This window comes from Poeciliopsis prolifica, unplaced genomic scaffold (assembly GCF_027474105.1).
Source record: "Poeciliopsis prolifica strain line A6 unplaced genomic scaffold, Auburn_PproV2 SCAFFOLD017, whole genome shotgun sequence".
In the NCBI taxonomy this organism is placed as follows: domain Eukaryota; kingdom Metazoa; phylum Chordata; class Actinopteri; order Cyprinodontiformes; family Poeciliidae; genus Poeciliopsis; species Poeciliopsis prolifica.
Genome location: NW_026562392.1, coordinates 8,401,995 through 8,408,531, shown reverse-complemented (window position 1 = coordinate 8,408,531; position 6,537 = coordinate 8,401,995). Strand labels below are relative to the sequence as shown.

Here is a 6,537-nt window from a genome sequence, read left to right as displayed (position 1 = left end):
AAAAAAATAAAATAAAAAAAAACATGAGGAACCACTCGTTTCTTCTAAATTTGACAGGCATGCTGAATGTCTTCAGAACCAATGAAAACCCGGGAAAGACTTGGCAAAAAAAAATCACTTTTGAAATTTTGATAGTATCTAAGAATGAAATTACTTGAGGTGCCCTCTAGCTCTTTACACATTTATCAATTTGTTCAAGTAGAAGTGCACTGAAAAAAATAAGTCATTGGATGAACATAAAAAAATTATGGAAAGGATTTCCACCTGATTACTTTGCTTTATTTCAGCACCATGTACTTGTGTTACTCCTATTTAAGCAAATGTGTTAGGTCAACCTAATTTATTAAGATTATTCCAATGTAAAGCAAATGTGTTGGCTCCACTTGTTACAATGGTGATTCAATGGGTGATTCTAAATCAAACATGTTGGCTCAACGTAATATATTGTGGTTATTCTTATATAAATAAAATGAGTTGGCAAAACATAATTCATTAAGGTTGTTCTAATTTAAACCAAATATGTTGGCTTAACCAGAATTATGGTAAGGCAATGGATGATTGTAAATCAAATTAGTTGGCTCAACTCCATTCATTAAGGTTATTCAAATTCAAATGAAATGTGTTGGCTCAACATATGTTTTAAAGGTTCCTTTAACTCAGTTACTATAGCGTGACCCAGTGTAATGCAATACAGCCCGCCCAACTAATCTGCAATGTTTAGGACCAAATCATTGATGTAACTTCATTAAGATGAATGTAAATCTAGTTGAAACCACCTTATTTTACAGTGGTACCTTCACACTACCTGATTCAGTAGGTCCAACTCACTAAAAGTAAGTTAGCTCAACAAATATGCTTCATGCTAAAAGACAGCTAGTTAATCGTGTGGAAATCCTTTCCATTATTTCATGACGTTAATTCAAAGACATATTTTCAAGCGTTAATCAAGCATTTTAAGATAGCACTAGGTGAAAGTGTAGGAAGAACACTCAACAATTAGAAAAGGTACAACACAATTGTATTTTCAGAATTGTTATACATCGTTTTTTTACACAGCACAAAACACAGCTGAGTTGGACATTGAAATAAAAAAACAACTACAAAAAGGTTACAGTTTCATTTCCCAGCCAATTCTTTACAACATAAAACATGTCAGTATAGTTGCTCAACTTAGAGAACTGTAACAATATAAATCTTTTCTACTGCAGACTTTAAACACTCATTTTCCATATGAAACTTTGCTCAACTTAGCAGCGAGTTTCATATTGAGAACTTGTGCTTTCTTTGATAAGTTCTTTCCATCCAATTTCATTATTATTTTCTGTATTACTTCAAAGGTATGCTTGAGTTACTGAGCAAGTTGAGTGCTGAACGCACTAAACTTGAGGGTAGCTCAAGTTTAGAGCATAGATTAGTCCCAGCAGCATCACTATTGCAGAAGATACACTGCCCAAGCTGTTCATAACTTCCACCTCCTCCAGGACAATCCCAACATCCAGATGTGCATCGGCAGCCTCTGCACCCTCTGCTCAAATGACGATTCCGAGGACAGTCTCGGCTTTGGCCATTTCTGCACATTCATCAACGTCCTAAGGGAGTTAGGGAAGGGTATTGGGGGAGAGACAATTCACATGTAATTAAATAAATAAATTAAGACTGACATTGATTGAGTCACTCATGGACCTTAGTTGGTGAAAGTATTTTAACAACTCTTAGGAGTTCTATTGTAAACACAAAGAGAATTTAACATACCATGTACTCCCTCACCAGCTTCTCTGGATCTTCATTTAGGTACACACACAGACCTTTGAGGATGCACTCTCGTCTGACCTCAGCAGTGTCTTCCTAAATATGCAGATCAAAAAACAATGAGAACAATCTCAAAACTCAGCAGTATAGGTTCACACACTTGAAAACATAGCTGCATTCAAAAAGGAAGTCACAACAAAAGTGATCAGTGGCTTGCAGTCTATTTGAAAGATATTTAAAATTGTTAGTATCCCTTCATTATGCCATGACTAAAATGGACTTTAACATCTCATTTAAACATCTAACTGAAGCTGTTAGAGTTTTAAATAAAGACATGAATATATCACCAAAGAAATATGTGAAAAGTACAGAATGGTCAACACAGTCTATATCCTTCTACTTAAATGAATATGCAAAGCATTCCATGTCTTACAAGTACATGGACAGTCTATGTGTGGGCATGGATAACGTCGCATATGCCGGTGTTTAAGTGTAAAATGTTTTAACAGGTCATATCTACGAGACAGAGAGAGACTACACTCCTTACATTTCCACATCCCCACGCAAATAAAGACAAATAAAACAGACTGGCCAAATAATGTTTAGCTGAACCCTAGCTTTATAAGCTCTCTAACACTACATTCAGTCACTTTAGATCTGGCAAAACTTACTATTAGCCACTGAAATCTATAACTTGATAGCCGATGAGCCCCTTGACCAGTACTTACGCAGGTGGATTACAGACAGGTGATGTTCTGAAAGAGATCAGATATATTTTCAGCCATTAAAATATGCAATTCATACTGAACTGAGTTGTATCTTTTAGTACAAGTCCCTTGAATGCCTCATGAATATAACCACTGGACACTTGTATGCAAGCACATATGTGCAGAACAATGGTGAATTGAACATTGTAGAAAGCAATAGTAACAAAGGTCAAAATGAGCACAAACAATCAACACAAAAAACATCAACATTTCAAAATTAAACCAATGAACTTCAATATTGTTTCTGAGCTACAATTATTTGGGGACAACAAAGAAGAGTCCAAAAAACCCCAACATCTTTATAGCAGAGGAATATGTATTTTAAAGAAAAAAAATAGAAAGCTCAAGTCTGTAATAATGGATAATCCATTGAGAGTTTTAGCCTGACAAAATATACTAGAAATCCATAACTAACAGGTATTTTAGGAACATTTAACAAAGCTCAGAAAGCAATGCTTTCTGCAGGTTTCACCGACTGAAATGTAGGACTTTTTATTACCATAATTAATTAAGAATCTCGATGATGATAGAAAGGTACCAAAGTGTGTGTGTGTGTATCTACATTTACCTCCATAGTAACATTACTGAAATAGAATTAAAATAGTTAGAAATAGACTGATGTTAGATCCGTGTGTTAAAAATCCACTAAACCTCCAGGGAGCTCAGGAGGAGCAAAACTGTGACATTTCCGGGGTCCATTTGTGTCTCTGGCAGCAGCTTTGTGACCCTTACACTACATATGGCTCTGCAGAGTTTTTTCGCAAAGAATGTACCTAACATGGTGCGGCGATAAATGTAAACAAAAAGCTATCTGCCTTAACCTAACCGACTTAATCTACAGAACATGAAATAATGTGACACAAGTATGGAACAAGTAGAAAATGGTGCAAATGGTAGAGAAATTTTAAGTTACATATTTTTATATGGATTTAGATGAAAATAGTTTGACTCTTACCTTTTTCAAATTAAGTAGATGCACGCCAGGAATCTCCCCTCTGCCCTTGAAAAAACCCAACAAGGTGCGAGCCAGTTATCTCGCGTGATTTTCCGTAATCTCTTGATGTCGCTGGATCCTCTTCAGCGGGAGATGAGTCTGACACAATAGCGCTTTGGAACTGACGTCACTGTGTTTTTTTTATTAGATTAACTTTGACAAATATTGATATTGAATAAAATTTAAAAAAAAACATATATATATATATATATATGTTTAAAAAAAAAAAAAAAATATATATATATATATATATATATATATATATATTATGTTTTTTTTTATTTTATTCAATATCAATATTTGTCAAAGTTAATCTAATAAAATATATATATATATATATATATATATATATATATATATATATATATATATATCTTGGCACAGCCAAGATACTGCGCAGGACCCTCAAGCTCCCAGGCCTCTGGTAGAGGCCTGGGAGCTTGAGGAATTAGATGTATTCAAGTTGAGATAACGTCATTCAATCACGTTAGTTCAGTTGAGAGAAAAAACCGATTGTCTCGCGTGTTCTCGCGTGATATCCCGTGATCTCACTCGTTGTCGTCAGCACAATATCAGTCTAACTATAATGAATCATGTTAGTTCAACATGATTCAATTTTATAAATGTGAAGTCGTGGAATATCTTGTTTATCCAACATGATTTTATCACGTTTTCGCTTCAAACCCAACATTATTGTGTGAAAGGTACATAATATTCTATTGTTAATGTAATACGCCCCGACGTTCTTTTTTTTTTTTGGCGGAAGATCTAGCTGACGTAATTGAATCACGTTATCTCACCTTGAATACATTTTATTCCATTTGCGAGAAAAAACCGATTGTCTCGCGTAATCTTGCGTGAACTTGCGTGATATCGCGTGATCTCACTCGTGGTCTTCAGCATAGGATCGGTCTGACTATAATGAATCATGTTCGCTCAACATGATTCAATTTTATAAACGTTGAAGTTGTGGAATATCTTGTTTATGCAACATGATTGTATCATGGTTTTGGCTCAAACATGAAATTATTTAATTAACAGTACATGATATTCTTTTGTTAATGTGATAACCCCTGAGGTTCCTTTTTTACAGTGTGTAGCAACAAGATATATACTGAGAGGGTGAGAAGACACCTGTTAGATTTGGTCAATACATGCTACTTGGTAACCAAAGCCAGCTTGGCCATGTCACTGTAAATCTTCCTGAAACAGAATATAATTTTAACGGAATCAAGAGGAAATAAATCTTTGCCCTCGATGAATGCATAGTCTCAACATTGCTGACTTTCTCCTTCTGGGCAGTAATGTCATTTAAGCCCTTTTTTTATTCTTCTCTCAAGCGTACATCAGTCTGCAAATCTGTGTCCAAAATATACCTTTCCTTCAGTGTTGACCCAAGATATTTTTCCCACGATGTCATTTGAGAGCAGCCTGGAAAGACTATCACTATGCTGTTGATATGACAAATATAGAGCGGAGCCCTGACAACGCGGCGTAAAGGTCAGCCAGAATTCAGCCGATAAGACTATACAGTATACGTTAAGAGCTTTAAAGCTGCGGTATTGATAGTAGCGTTCGATCAACGCTGTTGATTCTACTGTTAAGTTTATTCTGATCTCTCCTTTTGAGGAGAACTGTGGCCTCTGAGGAAATAAGCGACTGAAATCTGAGTTGTCTGCTTATCGGTTTTCAAGAGTCAAAGTTTCACTTGTGCTTAAATGATCTTGACAGCTCGCAGTGTTTTAGTCATGGTAAATTATTTGCACAGTGTCAAAAAAAAACATGTCTAAACATATATGTAAAAGTAATCTTTTAATAGTACAAACATGTTTCTTCTTAGTGGACGTGGACTGAGTGGTTCAGGTTTCAAGTCAGAATCTTACAGAAAATATATACTAGAGGGAGCAAAAATAAAAAAAATAAGAGTGTTGGCAAGGAGTCACTCCAATTTGAGAGAAATGGCCAGAAAACCAAAGGGGAAAAAAATGCAAAAATCTGGTTGACATCAAAAAGAAAGGTTTGATTGCTTAAATGCAAATAAGATTTTTCCAATTACTTGAGAGAAGAGAGTTCATTTTTGAAATATTCTTCTTCAGTCGGATGTGAATAAACAGTTTTATTTTCCTCCTATGTTGCTTTCTTTGTCTTTTGAAAGATAGCTCACTCATTTAATCATGGAAGCAAGCATTTTAATTGAATAGAAAAAAAAATACAATTATATTGACTAGGGGTATGTATCATTAGACCTGTTGAAGTTTGGTATTGACTTCTTGTGGACCCGATCTAATGCTTAGAGCAAATCTGGATTTATAATAAATTAAGATGCCAAGACAGTGCAGGCAAGCTTAGCTGCAGTAGACAAATAATAATTAATAATAAGATAAGATAATTAAGAGAATCTCACATCAGAAACTTAAATCATCTCAATGAATATGAACATTAATTTTATCAAACAGATAAAAAATAAATAAATAAAATCAACAAAAAAAAAAAAAAACACTTTCTTCTGTGCCCAAAAGCTCAGTGAGAACTTTTGAGGTGAAGCTAGAACAGGTATTAATTTTGTCAGGTAGGAATCCACTGTAGTAACATTTCAATCCAATGGGCTGATCTACACGAGCGAGTTCTCCTGCTGTTTGTTCTCTATACAAAGTGTTTGTACACATGCAGAGCAAGTCACCTGGCCCTGAGGATTAGAATGCCATCCCATTTACATCCTGCCCACAGCTTTCGAAATTATTCAATTTTGCTAATCTTGTTTAGCTTTAGAGTATGTAGCTTTGAGGCATTATGGCATCCTTTTTCATTTGGGCATCCTTTGACTATTTTTGCATATCTACTTTCTTCCCCCTTTTTTTTAATTTCCCCCAAATAAAACTCATGGACACAGGCTTGGCATTGCACGCAATTGAAAAGAAAAAAAAAAAAGAAAAAATTAGGAGCAATACCGGGTCAGCCTGAAGGCTCCATACATGTTTGATAGCTAGACTTTGCCTCCTACTATGCTATCACAGAAACACAGAAGCA

At 35.1% G+C, this 6,537-nt stretch overlaps 1 long non-coding RNA gene across 2 annotated transcripts; it reads right to left on the bottom strand.

Moving 5' to 3' along the window:
* Positions 1 to 1,001: 1,001 nt before the first annotated feature.
* Positions 1,002 to 3,636, bottom strand: LOC129367426 (uncharacterized). Of its 2 annotated transcripts, XR_008606701.1 has the most exons (4): positions 3,472 to 3,636; positions 2,421 to 2,504; positions 1,753 to 1,845; positions 1,002 to 1,589 (listed from the first exon to the last, which is right to left on the bottom strand). It is a non-coding gene; the product is annotated as an uncharacterized LOC129367426 (long non-coding RNA). The 2 variants fall into 2 exon arrangements; XR_008606700.1 differs by lacking the exon at positions 3,472 to 3,636 and having other exon boundaries at positions 2,421 to 2,805.
* Positions 3,637 to 6,537: the final 2,901 nt, after the last annotated feature.